Genomic DNA, 18404 nt, shown 5'->3' with positions numbered 1-18404 from the left:
AGCCACCCACTCCAGGGCCACCTCTCTGCTGAGAGCTGATCACTGGAGGAGAGGACCTGCCTACAGAGAGGAGCTGCCCCCCAGGGGCCTCCTCTGAGCTGTGCTAACACTCAGTAAAGTTTATCTTCATTTTGCTCACCCTCCACTTCTCCGAGTATCTCATTCTTCATGGACACAGGACAAGAACTTGGGCAAAGGTACCACCAGCCACAGAGGTTTCTGGCCAAAAAATGGTACCCTAAAGATGCTGTAACACCCACAAAGACAGAGAGAGGCCACCTCTCCCCAGGTTGGTAGACCTCAGGCTGCCCAAGTTGCATCTGACTGGGGCCCTTTTGGGTTCTGGGTGCTCCTGGAGATCAGGAAATGATAGAAGAATAATCCTCAGAGGGAGGGAGGTGTCAAAGGTCATAGCAACATGTGTTTCTTGCTGTGCCAGGTGGGGTCAGCACCAAGGATCTGATGCCAAAGGCAATGTCTCTGCCTTTCCTAGGGTGCAAACTTGGCCTTTCCAACCTAGGTACATGCTACATCCAGCCACATCTGGGAGTTGGGCCTGCTCTGGTGTAAAGTCTTTTAGCCCTGACACCATCGGGGCTATCTGAGCCTCTTGAGGCAGGGCCTGAGGACTGGTGTGGTCTCTGTGTCACAGGAGGCCAATACAGATGAGAAGTGGGTAGACAGATGCATGGATGAATGCAGAGTGCCTGACCCAGGCTACATTGCTGACTTCTATTCATTCACAATTAGTGAATGCAGGAGAGAGCCAGAGAGAGGAGATGGTCCAGCCATGGTGTCTCTGCATGGAGGCCACTGTGTCCTCAGGGATGCATCTCTCTCCAAATTTAATCTTTGGCTCCCTGCCTGATTGCCACTTGAAAGCCTGGTTCTGAGGCTGTTTGGTGCTGAGCCTCGGGAATTCTAGAACCTCCAAAGCATACTGCTCTCCTGCCCACTCTCCCCTAAGCCCTCCTGCCAGCTCCCTCAGCTCATAAGTTACCCCCATCAGAAATGCTGAGTTGTGAAGCAAAGTGATAGAAAAATTCTCTTAACCCTGACAAATTTTTTTTGCACATCATTTGAGGTTTTCTGAACTTGTAATTTGTGGGCTCTCTGCTGGCCTTGCCCTCTCCTTTTAGTGGGCATAGCAGCCACCGGCCCCATGCAGGGTGTGTTTGCAGACAGGAACACTGAGCCACCTGTGTCAGTTCACCTAATGGATTCTGAGCATGCAGGAAGGAACAGAGCCTTGGGAGACTTCCCCCTCAGTTCTGTGTCCTGTTGCTGCCACGTGGCTCCCAAGAAGCTCATCGTGTGGTGTCCACCTCTTATAGCCAGGAGCTAGGGTGAGCCATGGTAAGAGCCACCCTAACCCCTTTCTTTAAGGATCCATCAGGTGATTCAGAGCAAGAAGGCCCAGCTGTGAAGCCATGTCCATGGGCCCATGCACACACACACACAAACACACACATGCACACACATTGGTTATAATTTATAGCATCTATGAAAAGCCAAAACAGAAACTCCATTCTTGTGATGGAGGTAAGGGAGAGGCATTCTGGAAACACCTTGGCCTGGTGCAGACACGAAGCCTGGATGAGCTCATAAATCCCCCATCCTGATGGTCATGATGTGACTGGTGGTGCTGTGACCCAGTGCTAACTAGAAATGTGCCTGATGGTATGGGACCACTGCCAGGCACACAGCAGGCATGGTGCCCACCTGCATAGGCTGAGAGGGAGGTGGGAAAAGGAGAGGAAAGGAAAAAGGATGAGAGGGTTGGGGTAAAGAGGGAGGGACAGGGAAAGAGAGAGAGAAGGGAGGGAGAAGAGAGGTAGGCTGCTGATAGGAAAAACAGGCAATTCTTGGAAGTCATTTCTCCAGCTTCTCTCCTAAGCTCATGGAGAGAGAGAGAGAGACCAAGGGTGGGTTTTCTGGGGCTCGTCCCTGCAAGAAGATGAAGGGGGTGCTCTTAGCACCTGGCTGGCCGTGGTTATATTAGACATTCCTCAGGCAGTGGTGTGTGTGCTGAGGGAGAGTTGAGGGCCAGAGTCCCAGGGTCTCACAAGCCCCAAAACATGGCCCAGGATCTGGGTGCTACAAGAGAAAGCTGCAGCCTGATAGAACTCTGATGGCAGAGGAAAGACTGGGACACCTGAAATTTATGCCTGTGGACCCTCTACCTCCAAAAGACTCAGACATCCAGATGCTGTACAAACATCTCAAGGCTCACAGATTATATGGGGCTTGTCCCTGGAAGAAGCTGAAGGGGGGTGTTCTAAGTATTCCCCTCAAATACTCAGACACCCAAATGCCATAGTGCTAACAGAGTGCACAGACCGTCCCTCGCAAAACTGTCTGACCCCAGATGCCATGGAGCTCCAAGGGAGTGCATGGCCCTTAGCACTGAGAGCAGAGCCTAGATTACAGAACACTGCCCTCTCTGCTGTTGGATTTGCTCTCAGCTCTCTCTCTCCCTTTCATTCCCTCCTCTCCTTCCTAACTATTCTTATTTTCTTTCTTCTTTGGGCTGCAGCTCAACATGGGCCAGGAGTGACCCTCTGAGCAGCATCTATGAACATTGTAGAAAACTGTGGTCGAGATGGTGAAGCAGAGACAAATTTTGGTTCTGACCATAGACAACCCCTGAGGCCCCTCAAGGTCCCCTGCAGTGGCACTTACACACTCTGATCTCACATCAGCAATAGACCAGGGGCCACACAAGCTGGGAACATGAGGCTGTGCCATACTCTGCCACAGGAGCCAGTTGCTGCCTCTCCCTGGGACCTGCACACAGCATGCCCCAGGTGTGTCCTCAAACTCTGCCCTGTCACACCTCTCCCTGCACTCTGAGGTGTTGAGGGCTGGGCTTCCTCCCTGGCATGTGGCTCCCCCCTCATGGCATGTCTGTGGTTTGGCTTGGCATCCATGGGCTGCAGCTTTGACCATCAGAAATAAACAGGTACATTGGTGATTTAACCTTACACTCCGCATCTACAGTGAAATGAGGGCACGAAATACAGGCTCATGCAAACACAGAAACCACTTGGGGTGATCGACAGTAAGTGGGAAGAACAGGGTCTGTAGAAACCTTAGAGCCAACAGCCCATGGGGTGGACAAAGTGGGCAGTGCTCCATCCTGGGAGGAGTATAGGCAGGTCTTGGTGGCCGTCCCTCCCTCCAGGTGCTTCAGAGGCTGGACTCTGAGTCACACATGCCTTCCAGCCTTGGACTAGCATAATTCTCATCTTGACAATGTAGGGGTTGTCTGGGGTCCTGCCTGAGTTTCCCCTTTGAAACTAGAAAGCCTCTTTTCTGCTTTCCAGCAGCTCCAAGGCCCATGGCTACATGCAGACATGATGAGCTCTGAGGAACTCAGAGACCTTGGCACCTGTTGAAGACATCTTGAAGGACCCCTGTGCCCAGCCTTGCCTATACTCTAAGGTGCTCAGCTGTGTGCTTGTGGCAGCCACTTCAGGCCACTGGTGGGGGTGCCTGCTGGTTCCTCACCTGGCTGCAGCTGCTCATCCACTCTTCAGAACATGCCTACCACAGGAAGGGCAGAAGCGGGACCCTTTTCGGGGTCTTCCAGATGAGCAAGAAGCACAGGCACCTCTGGTCCTTTGGGAAGCCTTCAGTGGGTGCCTTAGGACCCCTGAAGAGAAAAAGCCTTCACAGTGAGTAGGAGAGGAGTATCAAGCAAATAAGCTTCATTTTGTGCCCCTCCCTTAAAGAATGACTCTGTCTCCCCTTGCAGGGCTCAACCTTCCTTGTCCAGAAGGTCTCAGATGTGCGTGAGTCCCCCAGGAGAAACCCCAAAGTGATACAGAAGGCCCTGGACTGAGCCTTGGGGCCCCTCCTCAGAGACCCAGGCCAGCTACCAGGCAGCTGCTGAGTTAGACCTGTTGGGGGAGTGCCTGGGCCTTTCTCTGGGGCATGTGGGTCCAGGGAACCTCGTCTCTGCCACACACATTGGAAGCAGCTTATCGTGTAACATGTTTTATCCCCAAAAAGTTGTTCATAAACTAGATTTCTGTAATGGGGATCCCAGTTCACAGATGTGTCATTTTAAACACCTGCATTAGGGTCCAGTGGAATGCTCTTACAAAGGGGGTGATCATGTGAGCCATTGCCTGGTTCTGCTGGTGTTGGTTTGGGGACCCCAGAGCAGGCAGAGAAGGGTCTTGTGTTGATGAGGATATGCAGGTCTCATGGGAGCAAGTCAAGGCAGCAGCAACATTGAGAAGCTGGCCCTATACCTGGGCAGTAAGTGGCTGGGTCCACAAGAATCAGCCCTGGCACTTCTGGTCTGAAGAAGATGCGTGGGGCCAGGTGTGATAATGACAGCACAGCTGTAAGAGGAGATTGTCCTTTGTGGCTCATAGGACATATGAGGGCATAGATCAGTGGCAAGGGCATAGATCAGTGGCAAGAAGATGACCTGGGAAGATCTGGGACCTGGAGTCACAGAGGGCCTCTTCCTGTCCCTGATGGTCACATGACAACCATGGTCACTGTCCTCTATCTTCTGGCGCTCACCCTCTCAGCTATTGTCCCTCCCAGAGTCTCTGAGTCCCAGAGTCTCCATGTCACACTCTTTCCTGGGGTCTCCTTCCTAGCACCAGATCCAGGGGCAGGTATCACACACTCTATGCCCAGAGTGGGGCTTGTGTGGCTAATTGGAGAAGAACCAATTTGCAAGAAGAGCGCTCCCTGCAAAGAGGGAGGAATTCAGCATGTGAGAAGGGTGGTCCTATTCTGTTCACTGGGACAGAAGAATTTGGGAACAAGAAACTCCAATGTGAGACAACAGATGTGCTGCTTCTATTGCTGCCCTCAGACACCCTCCATCCTGGTGAAGCCCACACATTAGGTGCCAGGTTTCCATATGTGGCTGGAGTAACCCTCCCCTTGAGTCACAAACCTACAGGTCCTGCCAGCCCCTGCTGAGTATAGCATCACCAGGGAGGGCTGAGCAGAGCTTTTCCTTTCTCCTTGTCCTCAGCTTCCCAGTCTCTCTTCCATTCCTGAGCCTTAACCCCAAACTACATTCTCCCTCCTTCTCCAAGCTTTTTTCCCAGAGCCAGTGCCCCCTCATCATTGCACAGTCAGTGAATGAGTAAGTAAATACATGAATAAACAAATTTCCTCATTCACATTTAAGTAGTGCCATGGAAGTCTACGAATCAGGGTACAGGCAGGGTGGAATATGGAGAAAGTGTTCTAGATACATGAGTGTGGAAAGTGTCACCCACAGACAACCCACACAGAGATGACTGAGGTTCTCTGGCATCATACCTCTGTACCACTTCCTCTGCAGGACACACTCTCCCTGAAATCTACAGCAGCACCCTTGAAGGACACTGGTTCTTGGACATATGGTGGACATTCTTGTCCAGCCTGCACCATCTCTGGCAATGCCTACAGGTAATGGTCAAAGACTACCTTTCTTTCCACTGGGAAAAGGTAGCTCTGTATATTAAATGTTCAAGATCTGCTTGGGGCCCTGTCAAATATTCTCCAGGCTGACTTGACATATGACTTAGCCACACAGATGCATACACTCTAAATACATGATAAACCTTACTATGAGGACATGATGCAGGTGTGGTGTAAATATCCTGACCATTCTACCATCAGATGCTAAATGTGACTACTCACTGATGATTCTAAAATACTTGAAAATTTATTAATAACCTCTAATCCAAGGTATTTTAATTAAATCTGTGAACTAACCACATGCAAGCAATCATGTCATGCATCTTATTAACTGTGACTATGGACAAATGGTTCCCCAATCTGAAACTCACAAGTCTCATCTGTGAGATTATTTAAGAATACTTTTAGTGTGATTAAATATTTTAAGTTAACTAATAAAGTGCCTTTTTTTTTTTTTCTGAGACAGAGCCTCACTCTGTTGCCCAGGCTGAAGTGCAGTGGTATGATCTTGGCTCAGGGCAACCTCCACCTCCTGGGCTCAAGTAATTCTCCTGCTGCAGCTTCCCAAGTAGCTAGGATTACACATGTCTGTTACATTGCTGAGCTAATTTTTTGTATTTTTAGTAGAGATGGGGTTTCATCATCTTGTCCACACTTGCCTTGAACTTCTGACCTTGTGATCCACCCTCCTTAGCCTCCCAAAGTGCTTGGATTACAAACACGAGCCACTGTGCCTGGCCTGAAAGTGCTTCTTATATAATAAAATGCAATAAATAAATGCCACAGGTACATTATTCATTAAAATATTATTGACCTCTAGTGCAATGTTCGTCATTCTGCATGACTGATCAGACTTTGTACAGAACCTGGCTTATCTTCTGACCACAGATCAGGTGTCATTACCAAATGTGAGGACAGATGGGTTTAGCTTCACAAGCCCATGGTTTCTGAGACAGCTGTGCTGAAGGATGGTCCTGGCCTGATCCTTCTTGTAGGATGAAGGATCAGAAGTCTCCATTTCTCTCCTGTTTATTTTGGATCTTCAGAGCTTCCATTACGATTATCTCTCTTATAGCTTTCTCCTGTCTCTTGTCCTCCTAAATGCACCATAGATGTATGTGTGCTATTCAGGGCAGAAAAGGCAGGTCCTAGTCTCCTGCCAGCCACGAGGCCACAGAGGAGAATGCTCAGACCTCACTCTGTAGATTATTGGGTGACTCCTGCTGGAACACTCATGAGCACCAAAATTCTCAATGTCCTGCTTTATCTGCTGCCTGGGCTGAGGCATGCCTTGGATCCATGAAAACATAAAGTGAAGAAAGTATTCTTCAATTCCTTGTCACTCTTTTTTCACTCATCACTAGTTATTGAAATTGATACCCAGCCAACACATGGACACAGGGAGGGGAGCATCACACACTGGGGTCTGTTAAGGGGGCCAAAGTCGGGGAGGGATAACATGGGGAGAAATGCCATGGTCTGCACGTGTACCCCAGAGCCTAAAGTACAATAAAAAAAATACCCAGCCAAGAAAACAGAGACCCAGAGAGGCTACAGAAAGACACGGTGTACTAAGACATCTATCTTATGGACTCAGCTTCTCACAGGCTGTTTGGAAACTTCCAGTTAGTTTGTATCCCAAATAGGCACAAGAGGAACCACCTCAGTCGATATGGAGACTCCAGGAGCACACGTGACAAATAAATATGAGTGCAGAAGATTTAACGGAGAAAGTGATAAGAGGTAGATGCTTTCCACAGGCAGAGCTGCATTAATCCACAGCAGGCACATGTTACCTGGAAGCCCAGCGCTGAGCCCCACTCTTGGCAGAGCACTGAAGTGCCAGCCCCTGGTGGAAAACTGCAGCCCCAACAGGAGAGTCTCATGTTCTTGTTTGTGTCACTTCTGGCCTTCTCCAGTGACATTGGGCCACGAGTAAACTTGAGTAGCAGGCGGAACATATCAGTGTGGGTCTGGGACATGTTCCAGGTTTTTTCCAGTTCCAATTTCCATGAGCTTTGGGCATTACCCTGCTAAGCCTTGATGACCAAGGGACTGCCCCCAACATTCCTCAGCAGCAAGGTGCAGAAAGTGACTGTATCCACTGGGGAAAATAAGAGGAACATGAGCTCAAAGCTTCACCTGGCAAACCAGTGCCAGGCTGGCCATGGTGAAACCCAACACAAGACAAAACCCAGTGGCCTTGACTCCAATCTGGTGCCTGTGAACAGAGCTACTAGACCTGCCACTGTGCCAGATGGAGACTCCCAGCCTTGGTGAGACATTGGTGTCCCAGCCCACATCACCACTGATGCTCTGCAGCAGCCTTGAGACACAAATAAACCTCAGTGGCAGGCAGGCTGTAGCAATGTGGGCCTTAGTTATCACCCTGAGTTTACTGGTCTCTGGCTGTGGGCTTTGGGTGTGACCCAGCATTACAGCAGCTGTGGTAGCCACAGGACTGCTGTTCTCATCCTCTCCCTGCCCCAGGAAGCACAGCACAGAGAGAGGCAGTGTCTGCTTAAAAGAATGGGAGTGAAGCAGGCATATGTTGCCTTGAAGCCCAGGGCTGGGCCCTGCACTGTGCAGAGGACTGAGGTGGCTGATCCCAACCAGGGGACCATAAACAGAACTTCTGGGCCTGTCCCAGTCCCATGGGAAAACCTGCAAAGCCAGTGGATTGGAGTAGCCACTTCAAGCCCTCCTCTACTTCTTTCATTCCAGAACAACACAGCAACTTTAAACATGTGGCAAACCTAGGCTTAGAGCACTCTCTAATGCTGAAAAAGAAGCGGTGACCACAGGATAACACAATAATGAACCTGCTTAGAATCTCTGAAAGAATAAGCACAATCAAAGCCAGACTGCTGAAGCTGTAATAAATACCTAATCATTTAATGTGCTTATTTTATGGCCACAAGCATCAAACGCACTCTTAAAACCATGACTTGAAAAACAGAGCACCAGAGATTGACACTAAAGTCATGAAGATGTGTGGTCTTACAGTCAAAGACTTCAAAACATGTGTTTTAAGAAAACTCCAAAGAATATATCAGTAAAACACAGAGAAAGAATTTGAGATTTTAAAAATTATTTTTGAAAGAAAATGCTATTTAAATTTTAATAAGGATTGCATTAAATATGTAGGTGATTTTGGTAGTTTAGACATATTAACAATATGGCCATCTGATCTATGAACATTAGATTCTCTAAGAATATAGAAAATAATAGTAATTTTCATATTCCTACACAACAATAAACACAGACTACTTCTATGACAGATGTGTGTGGTTCTTTCCACACATCAGAAGCGAGGGATTCTGCAGGGGCTTCTCCAGCACACAGCAGCAGGTGTCCTCTAATTCACCTGAATTCAGAACCTTCCTGGAGATAAAATCAGATCCACTGGTTAAGGTCTCCAGCCCACGTGATGCCCCTCACCCCCACTTCAGATGCCAGTTACAAATCTGGACCTCTGCAAATTCTGACTGAGCAGTTCCACCTTGGAGTTACCATGACCACCACTTCAGGTTCAATTAATTTGCTATAAAGGCTCATAGAACTCAAGTAAACACATTACTTATTACTGATTACAAGTAAATACTGATTTACTTGTTTACTCATTAACTATAAAGGATATTATAAAAAATACAGATGAACAGTCAGATGGAAGAGCTATACAGGGAAAATATGTGGGAAAGAGCATGGAGCTTCTGTGGTCTCTCTGGATGCACCACCCTCTGGAAACCTCCAAGTGATCCTATCATTAGCCATTGGTGAGAGATTCAGTCCCTATCCTCACAAGGAGGTTTGGGGTAGGGATGAACATTCCAACCCTCTAATCACAGGGTAGGTTCATCTGGCAACCATGCCAATCAATGGTTGGTGGCAACCCCAAACTAATGGTCATCTCATTAGTATACAAAAAAAAAATCACTTGGTAGATTTTGAATATTTTAAGAGCTCTAATTTAAGACACAGGAACAAAGCAAAGTAGCTATTTCTCAATAGCAAAGAAATATTTTTATTTCTATAGCTAATGTGTTTCTGCTTTTAATCGTGGGATATTTGGGTTTTCACTAGTCTAAAAACCTCAATTAAATGTAAACTCTAGGGCTCAACTAAAAAGCAAGACTCAATTACATGCTGCCTATAAGAAATGCACTTTACATGTAAAGATACTAATTGATTAAAAAGTTGAATAGGACTAATGTCAACACTTGACAGAATAAAGCTGAGCAGGAGTGGCTGTATAATACCAAAGTAGACTTTACAACAAGAAATAGTCCCCACTTATAAACAAGGTCATATCTCCATGATAAAATGTTCAGTTAGTCAAGAAGACACAAATATGCTAAATGTTTATGTCCTGAATAACATAACAGCTTCAAAATATATGAGGCAAAATGGATAGAGCTTCAGGAAGAAACAGAAAATGTCAAAGTAACCTGAAGTTTCAATAACCTTTACTCAATAAGTGATAGAACAAGGAGGCAGAAATGAATGAGAATAGAGTAGAATTGAACAACATGCGTTGCAAGTACCCATGGAGCACTTAGCAAAACAGGTCACATTCTAGGCCATATAATATCTCTCAATGGAAAAATTAAGTGAAAAGGGTTTAGGTATGTGGCATGACCACAAAACCATCAAATTAGAAATTAATAGCAAAAACAGCTCTAGGAAGTACTCAAACATTTGGAAACTAAGTAACACAAATCTAAATAACCCCGAATGAAATAAGCAATAAAAAAATAGAAAATACTTTGAACTGAGTAAAACGTACAACATATCTGAAATTGTTGAATGTCCCTACAGCTATGCTTAAACACACATTTTTAGCACTTAGTGTTTATATTAGATGAGTCTCAAATCAATTACTTTGACTTCTATTTTAAGAAATTAGAAAAAAGAAGAGAGCATTAAACCCAAAGGATGCAGATGAAAAAAATAATAAATATCCCCTGTGGTCTGATTGTATGGGTCACTCCAAAATTTGTATGCTGAAGCCAAATCACAGAGGTGATGTAATTAGGAGGTAACAGTTTTTGAAAGTAATTAGGTCATGGGGACTAAGTCCATATGAATTGATTAATATCTTTACATATGAGACCCCAAAAAGCCTGTTCAACCCTTCTGCCATGTTAGCACACAAGGAAATATAATTTATCTATGAATCACGGAGTGGTCCCTCAACACACATCAAACCTAACAACACCTTGATACTGAAATTTTTAACTTCCAGAACTGTGAAAAACCAATTTATTTTTTCATAAGCTACCCAGGGTATGATATTTTTTTAAACAATGGGCCTAAAGGACCGAGGCATCAAAAATAAAAGCAGTAAAACATTAAAACAGTAGGGGAAGTCAATAACACCAAACACTTTGAGATCAATAAAAGCAATAAACCCCTATCTTGCTAGGCTACCCAGGAAAAAGAGAAAATACAAATTACTAACTTCAGAAATGAGTAATGTGACATCATTGCAGATTGTACAGATGCTACAAAAAGGCAGTATTATAGAACTTATGTTAATAAACATGACAAATAAAATTCACAAATTCCTTGAAAAATGAAAATTATAAAAACTCAATCAACAATAAATAACCTGCATTACTCTATACCTATAAAAAAAAAAAAAAAAGAGTCATAGGAAAACCTTTCTACAAGGAGAACTCCCAGTCCAGCCAGATAGGCTGGTGGGTGAATTCTATCAAACATTTTAGAAAGAAATGATAATATTCTACATAACTACAATTCTTACCCCTTCCCCCAAATAAAAAGAAAACCTATATCCCAACAAATACTATATTGTTAGCATTACCCTGAACCACAACTCAACAACAATATTACAAACAAAAAACTTCCTCGTAAGCATGGATGGATATAAAAATTCAATCAATTTGTGAAGCAACTGAGATGTCCTCCAATAGGTAAATGGATAAAATGTGCTACAGGCACATAATGCATTATTACTTAGTGCTAAAAGGAAATGAGTGATTAAGTCATTAAAAGACACGAAGAAAATTTAAATGTATATTACCGAGTGAAAGACGCCAATCTGAAAAGGCTACTTACTATATGATTTTGAGAACATGACATTCTGAAAAGGCAATACTATGAATACAATAGAAAAGATCAGTGGCTGCCAAACATTTGGGAAGGGCAGGAAAAGGACACATAGGCAAAACACAGAAGCTTTTTAAAGTAGTGGAAATCTATGGTACTACAGTGATGGATACATATTATTACACTTTTATCCAGACTGATAAAATGTACATCAACAAGAGTGATGTAAACCATGGCTTTGCATGATTATGCTTTTTCAATGTAGGTTCCTTCATTGTAATAAATGTACCACTCTGGTAAGGAATATTGATAAAGAGGAAGACTATACCTGTGTGAGGGCAGGGTATACGGAAAATCTCTGTGTGTTTCCATCAATTTTGCTGAGAATATAAAACTGCAGTGAAAATGTCTGAAAAATAAATTCGAAATGAAACTTTAGCAAACTAAACCCAATGACCTAATAAAATGTTAATACATCATAAACAAAGAATTCATCCCAGAAATGGAGCGTTTGCTTAACATGTAAATATTACTTATCTCCAGCTAATTAACAAAATAAGATCCATAGGATCACCTCAAGAGTTAAAGGCATTTCATACAATTCAACTTCAATTTCTTATTATTTTAAATTTTCATTTTATTTTACTTTTATTTATTTTAATTTCACTTTCAGTTCTGAGGTACCTGCACAGAATGTACAGGTATGTTACATAGGTATACATGCATCATGGTGGTTTGCTGCACCCATCAACCCATCATCAACATTAGGTATTTCTCCTAATGCTATTCCTCCCCTAACCCCCCACCCCCCAACAGACCCCAATGTATGATGTTCTCCTCCCTGTGTCTATGTGTTCTCATTGTTCAACTCCCAGTTACGAGGGAGAACATGTGGTGTTTGTTTTTTTTCTTGTGTCAGTTTGCTGAGAATGATGGTTTCCAGCTTCATTCATGTCCCTGCAAAGGAAATGAACTCATTTTTTATGACTGCATAGTATTCCATGGTGCATATGTGCCACATTTTCTTTATCCAGTCTATCATTGATGAACATTTGGATTGGTTCCAAGTTTTTGCTATTGTAAATAGTGCCACAATAAACATACATGTTTATGTGTCTTTATAGTAGAATAATTTATAATGCTTTGTATATACCCAGTAATGAGATTGCTGAGTCAAATGGTATTTCTAGTTCTAGATCCTTGAAGAATCACCACACTGTCTTCCACAATGGTTGAAGTAGTTTAAACTCCTACCAATAGCGTAAAAGCATTCCTATTTCTCCACATCCTCTCCAGCATCTGTTGTTTCCTGAATTTTTTTAAATTATACTTTAAGTTCTGGAGTATAAATACAGAATGTGCAGGTTGGCTACATAGGTATGCACATGCCATGGTGGTTTGCTGCATTCATCACTCCATCATCTACATTAGGTATTTATTCTAATTCTATCGCTCCCCTATCTCCCCACCTCCTGCTATACCTCCCCTAGCCCCCACTACCTGACAGGCCCCAGTGTGTGATGTTTCCCTCCCTGTGTCCATGTGTTCTCATTGTTCAACACCCACTAATGAGTGAGAACATACAGTGTTTGGTTTTCTGTTGTTGGATCAGTTTGCTGAGAATGATGGTTTACAGCTTTATCCATGTCCCTGCAAACGACATGAACTCATCCTTTTTTATGGCTGCATAGTATTCCATGGTGTATATGTACCATCTTTTCTTTATCCAGTCTGTCACTGATGAAAATTTGGGTTGGTTCCAAGTCTTTGCTATTGTGAACAGTGACACAATAAACATAAGTGTGCATATATCATTATAACAGAACGATTTACAATCTTTTGGGCATATACCCAGTAATGAGATTGCTGGGTAAAATGGTTTTTCTATTTCTAGATCCTTAAGGAATTGTCACACTTTCTTCCAAATTAGTGAAACTAATTTACACTCCCACCAGCAGTGTAAAAGCATTCCTATTTTTCCACATCCTCTCCAGCATCTGTTGCCTCCTGATTTTTTTAATGGTTGCCATTCTAACTGGTGTGAGATGGTATCTCAATGTGGTTTTGATTTGAATTTTTCTAATGATGAGTGATGATGCACTTTTTTCATATTTTTGTTGACTGCATAAATGTCTTCATTTGAGAAGTGTCTGTTCATATCCTTTGCCCACTTTTTGATGGGGTTGTTTTTTTCTTATAAAATTGTTTAAGTTTTTTTGTAGATTCTGGATATTAGCCCTTTTACAGATGGATATATTGCAAATATTTTTTCCCATTCTGTTGGTTGCCAGTTCACTCTAATAATAGTTTCTTTTGCTGTGCAGAAGCTCTTTAGTTTAATTAGATCCCATTTGTATTTTGTTTTTTGTTGCCATTGGTTTTGGTGTTTTTGTCATGAAGTCCTTGCCCATGTCTATGTCCTGAATGGTATTCCCTAGGTTTTCTTCTAGGGTTGTTATGGTGTTAGGTTTTATGTTTAAATCTTTAATCTATCTGGAGTTAATTTTTGTAGAAAGGGTGCCAGATATAGGCGATGGGGAGGAAGGCAGCAAATCACACTGCCATGTGTGTACATATGCAACAATCTTGCATGTTCTTCACATGTACCCCAAAACCTAAAATGCAATTAAAAAAAGAAAGGGATTCAGTTTCAGTTTTCTGCATATGGCTAGCCTATTTCCCCAACACCATTTATTAAATGGGGAATCCTTTCCCCATTGCTTATCCTTGTCAGGTTTGTCAAAGATCAGTTGGTTGTAGATATGTGGCATTATTTCTGATGACTCTATCCTGTTCCACTGCTCTATATCTCTGTTTTGTTACCAGTACTAGGCTGTTTTAATTACTGTAGCTTTGTAATATAGCCCCTTAATTTGTGTCTCTGTCAGGTTTTGGTATCAGAATTATATTGGTCTCATAAAATGAGTTACGGAGGATATTCTTAATTATAATAACATATGTTTATTTGAACACTATTTTATAATATCAAGTGTTTTAAATCTTTAATCTGTTTGGTAGCCTTCCCCAAATCAAACTTCAGTTTGAAGGTTGTCTGTTTTGATGTCTATATTTTGGATGCTACAAAAGACCTCTGGAACATTCAGAAGATAGGTAAACAGGATTATCTGACATGTTTAGTTATATAGGAAACAATGTTTAATTTTTCAGGACATATTTTAGTGAATAATATTAATATAGCTACCAAAATCATATCTAATATTTCAAATTCTAATGTCTGAATGTGTGCTATGAGTCATAATTTAGGTCATTGTGTTAAGCTATTGTAAAACACGGAAATAACCAAATTCATTTCTCAATTGCATTTTTTGACTACAAATATCCTGGACATTTTGTCATTCACAGGCATTTGTTGTTTTGTTTTGATCCTCTTGAAAATGTCGTTTACAATCAGTTATTGCACTTTAACAGGTGCTCATAAATGCAGGATGATATCTCTAGAGATTGTGACATTGAAATAAAAATGTACAGGACCCATTAAGAGCTGAAATGCTCAAGAATATTAAGCAGAACAAGAGTTAACTGAATGGATTGAACTAATAGAAAACTGAAGTAATCCTTTTTATCTTTTTGCTTAAAACATTGCTGAACCTTGTTTTGTTTTTCAAAGACAAATTTTTTTGAGCTATCTGCAGCTTTTAACAATTGAGTATACTCCTGTGAAGAAAATTTAGAGTACATTTGTTTCTCTCTGCCTGATTTCTCGAGAATTCAGATTGACCTCACATTGCTGTGCTGGTAGCTAGAATTTCAAGCCAGCAGATCTTAGCTAGCTGTGCTCCATGAGGTTGGGACCTACTGAGCCAGACCACTTGGCTCCCTGTCTTCAGCCCTCTTTCCAGGGAGTGAAGGGCTCTGTCTCGCAGGCATTCCAGCTGTGCCTGGGGTGTGAAAGAAAAAAAAGCTCCTGCCATTAGCTCCATGTCTGCCCAAATGGCTGCTTAGTTTTGCTCTTGAAACCCAGGGCCCTGATGGCATAGCCACTGGAGGGAATCTCCTAATATGCTGGTTGTGAAGACCATGGAAAAACCACAGTATCTGGGCTGGAATGCATCATTCTTCCTGGTACAGTCTCTCATGGCTTCCCTGGCTTGGAGAGAGAAATCTTGGACCCCTTCTGCTTCCTGCAGGAGGCAATTCCCCACTTTGCTTTGGCTTGCTCTTTCTGGGCTGCACCCACTCTCCAACCAGTCCCAATGAGATGAACTGGGTACCTCAGTTGGAAATGCAGAAATCACCCACCTTCTCCATCAATCTTACTGGGAACTGTAAACTGGATCTGTTCCTATTCAGCCATTTTGAAATGTGAGAATTTCCCATAAATTTTTTTTAAAAGAAAAAGGGAAAAATGTGAAAGGAAAATAAATCTTACCTCAAAATTATTGAGCTAAAGAAAAAAGTCAAGCTGGAAAGTGGTTAGGGCAAACCTGCCTTTGATTCTATTCAGAGTCAACCTGTGCTGAAATAAATTTATATCTGACTGCCTCATTTGGAAAGACTAATCAGAAAAATGAATGCAAGTATTTCTCTCTTGTCTACTTATAACTTTGAAGCCTCCTCTCCACTTCAAGTTTTCCCACTCACCTTGAGTTATCACATCATTTCAGACTAAACCAATGTAAATCTTACACACATATTATGTCTTATATCCCCCTAAAATGTATAAAACCAAGCTGTGCCCTTGCCACCTTGGCCACACAAGTCATTTGGACCACCTGGGGATGTGTCACAGGTGTGCATCCTCAACCTTGGCAAAGTAAACTTTCTAAATTAACTGATACCTATCTCAGATTTTGGGGGTTCATAGACTATACTCCCAGGTTATAGTAAGCAAACACCATAGTTCTGATACAGAAATCGTAACACAAAACCAGTGGAACAGGTTAGAGAATGTTGCAGGCTGCACTCTTACAACCATCTGATCTTTGACAAAGTCTATAATTAGAAGCAATGGGGAATGGATTCCCTAGTCAATGAATGGTACTGGGATAACTGGTTAGCTATATTCAGAAGAGTGAAATTGTACAACTTCCTTTCAACATATTAAAAAAATCAGCTTAAGATGGATTAAAGACCTAAATGTGAAACTTAAAACTATAAAAACTGTAGACAAAAGTCCAGAATATAGTATTCTGGACACAGGCTGTAGCAAAGGTTTTAGGATCAAATGTCACATGCTCTCACTTATTTCTTGGATCTAAAAATCTAAACAATTAAATTCATGGATATAGACAGTGGAAGGATGGTTACCATAGGCTGGGAAGGGTAGTGAAAGAGTGAGTGGCATATGGGAATTACTAGTGGATACAGAAAAACAGAAATAATAAAACCCTGGTGACCATAGTCAATAACAAATTAACATTTGCAAATAACATAAACAGTGTAATTGGAAAGTGTTTAACTTAAAGAATTACTGAGGAGATGGATACACCATTCCCTATGATGTGCTTTTTTCATATTGCATGCCTCCGTATCAAAATGTCATGTGTGACATAAATACTATGTACCCACAAAATTAAAAATAAAATATAAAAAATAATCATCTTCTGTGTAGTAAACATTAGAGTTCCAAATATAAGGCTGGAGATCCCCGAGAAACAACATACACTCTTTTGACTTGAAGAATTTTCTCTTTCCTCTATACATAGGTATTTGGAGAAGCTGACATTCTGGAACATTGACTTCCAACACAGCAAGAGGGATAGCCACACATATAAAACACAAGTACAGAGCAGGACTCACCAGTGCATTCTGTTGAAAATGTGAGCAAGCCAAATTAAAATTATTTTTTAAACTAATTAATTTTAGCTACTGAAAGGGCTATAGGACATTATCAGAGTTTCTGTAGGACCTAAGATTTAGAATGTGAACTTGAATGCGATTGTGGTCATTATGGAATAATTGCTGTAAAAACCCAGGTTGGTGTTGCCCACATATGACTACAACACTCAGATGGGGAGAATTAAGTATTTCTTTGACAAGTTCCTCTAAGGGTGGTAGTAAACTTAGTGCCTTTCAGTGTTCTCCTTTTTGCTACAGACTCACAGACAGTGAGAGACACCTGACACCCCCACATCACTTCGTTAGCAGCCAAGATCGGCATCCCCACCCAGAATGAATTCTGGCTGTGGGACAATATGGCATACACAGAGAGATGTTTTGCATTTAGTAATACCTGGGTGAGAGCTTTCTAAGCTCTTATGAAGTGTATGATGCATAAGGTCCATTTCTAAACACTAGAAACATCATGCTGTGAAAGCACACGTCTACAGTTAAGATAATGCCATGCAGAAAAACATGTGGCAATGTAATCACCAGTCTTTACTTTTTCAATGGCCTTGCACATGCCTGTTACTGTACTGCAGAAGTCCAGTATCAATAGTTTATATTTCCTCATTGTGTCATCAGCCCAACACAAAGTGCTGTCAAAATTACACCTGGAGGTGCTAAAAGGAAAATAATCTGAGGAAATGTACACTTTCAGTCTCAAGTTCCAAAGATTGGTCATCAAAAAGTGTGTCTATTTTGGCTGTCACCTTTACTACACTGTAGTGGTCTCAAGTGTGAGGAGTGAACACCGCAGAGTTCTGGTTGCCCTTGTGAGGTTTGCTATCATAAACTTTGTCAAAGGAAGTATGCCTGATTACAGAAATGAATATTGTTCCCTGACCATCAATATAGAACCCTGGGTCATACTTCTCTTTACATTTAATAATAGCTTCTGCTAAATTTATGATGTTCTGTGGGATTGTATCACTTATATCTAACATCTGAAATGTGATGCAAGGCACTTTCACCAAAAAGGCTCTAGTCACAGCAGAGACAACAAATCCTGGATAGATGCATTCCATGTATCCTATTGTTCTGTAAGTGTG

The 18404-nt window shown here is 42.4% G+C and overlaps 1 long non-coding RNA gene across 2 annotated transcripts; it reads left to right on the top strand.

The window, feature by feature from the left end:
- Positions 1-214: 214 nt before the first annotated feature.
- LOC116546065 lies at positions 215-4045 on the top strand. Of its 2 annotated transcripts, none has more exons than XR_004266575.1 (4): positions 215-289; positions 2537-2807; positions 3327-3444; positions 3758-4045. It is a non-coding gene; the product is annotated as an uncharacterized LOC116546065 (long non-coding RNA). The 2 variants fall into 2 exon arrangements; XR_004266574.1 differs by having other exon boundaries at positions 3327-3677.
- The last annotated feature ends 14359 nt before the right edge of the window (positions 4046-18404 follow it).

The sequence above is a fragment of the Sapajus apella genome, unplaced genomic scaffold (assembly GCF_009761245.1).
Source record: "Sapajus apella isolate SASKATOON/1434 unplaced genomic scaffold, GSC_monkey_1.0 scaffold559, whole genome shotgun sequence".
In the NCBI taxonomy this organism is placed as follows: Eukaryota; Metazoa; Chordata; class Mammalia; order Primates; family Cebidae; genus Sapajus; species Sapajus apella.
This window is presented reverse-complemented; position numbering and strand designations above follow the sequence as displayed.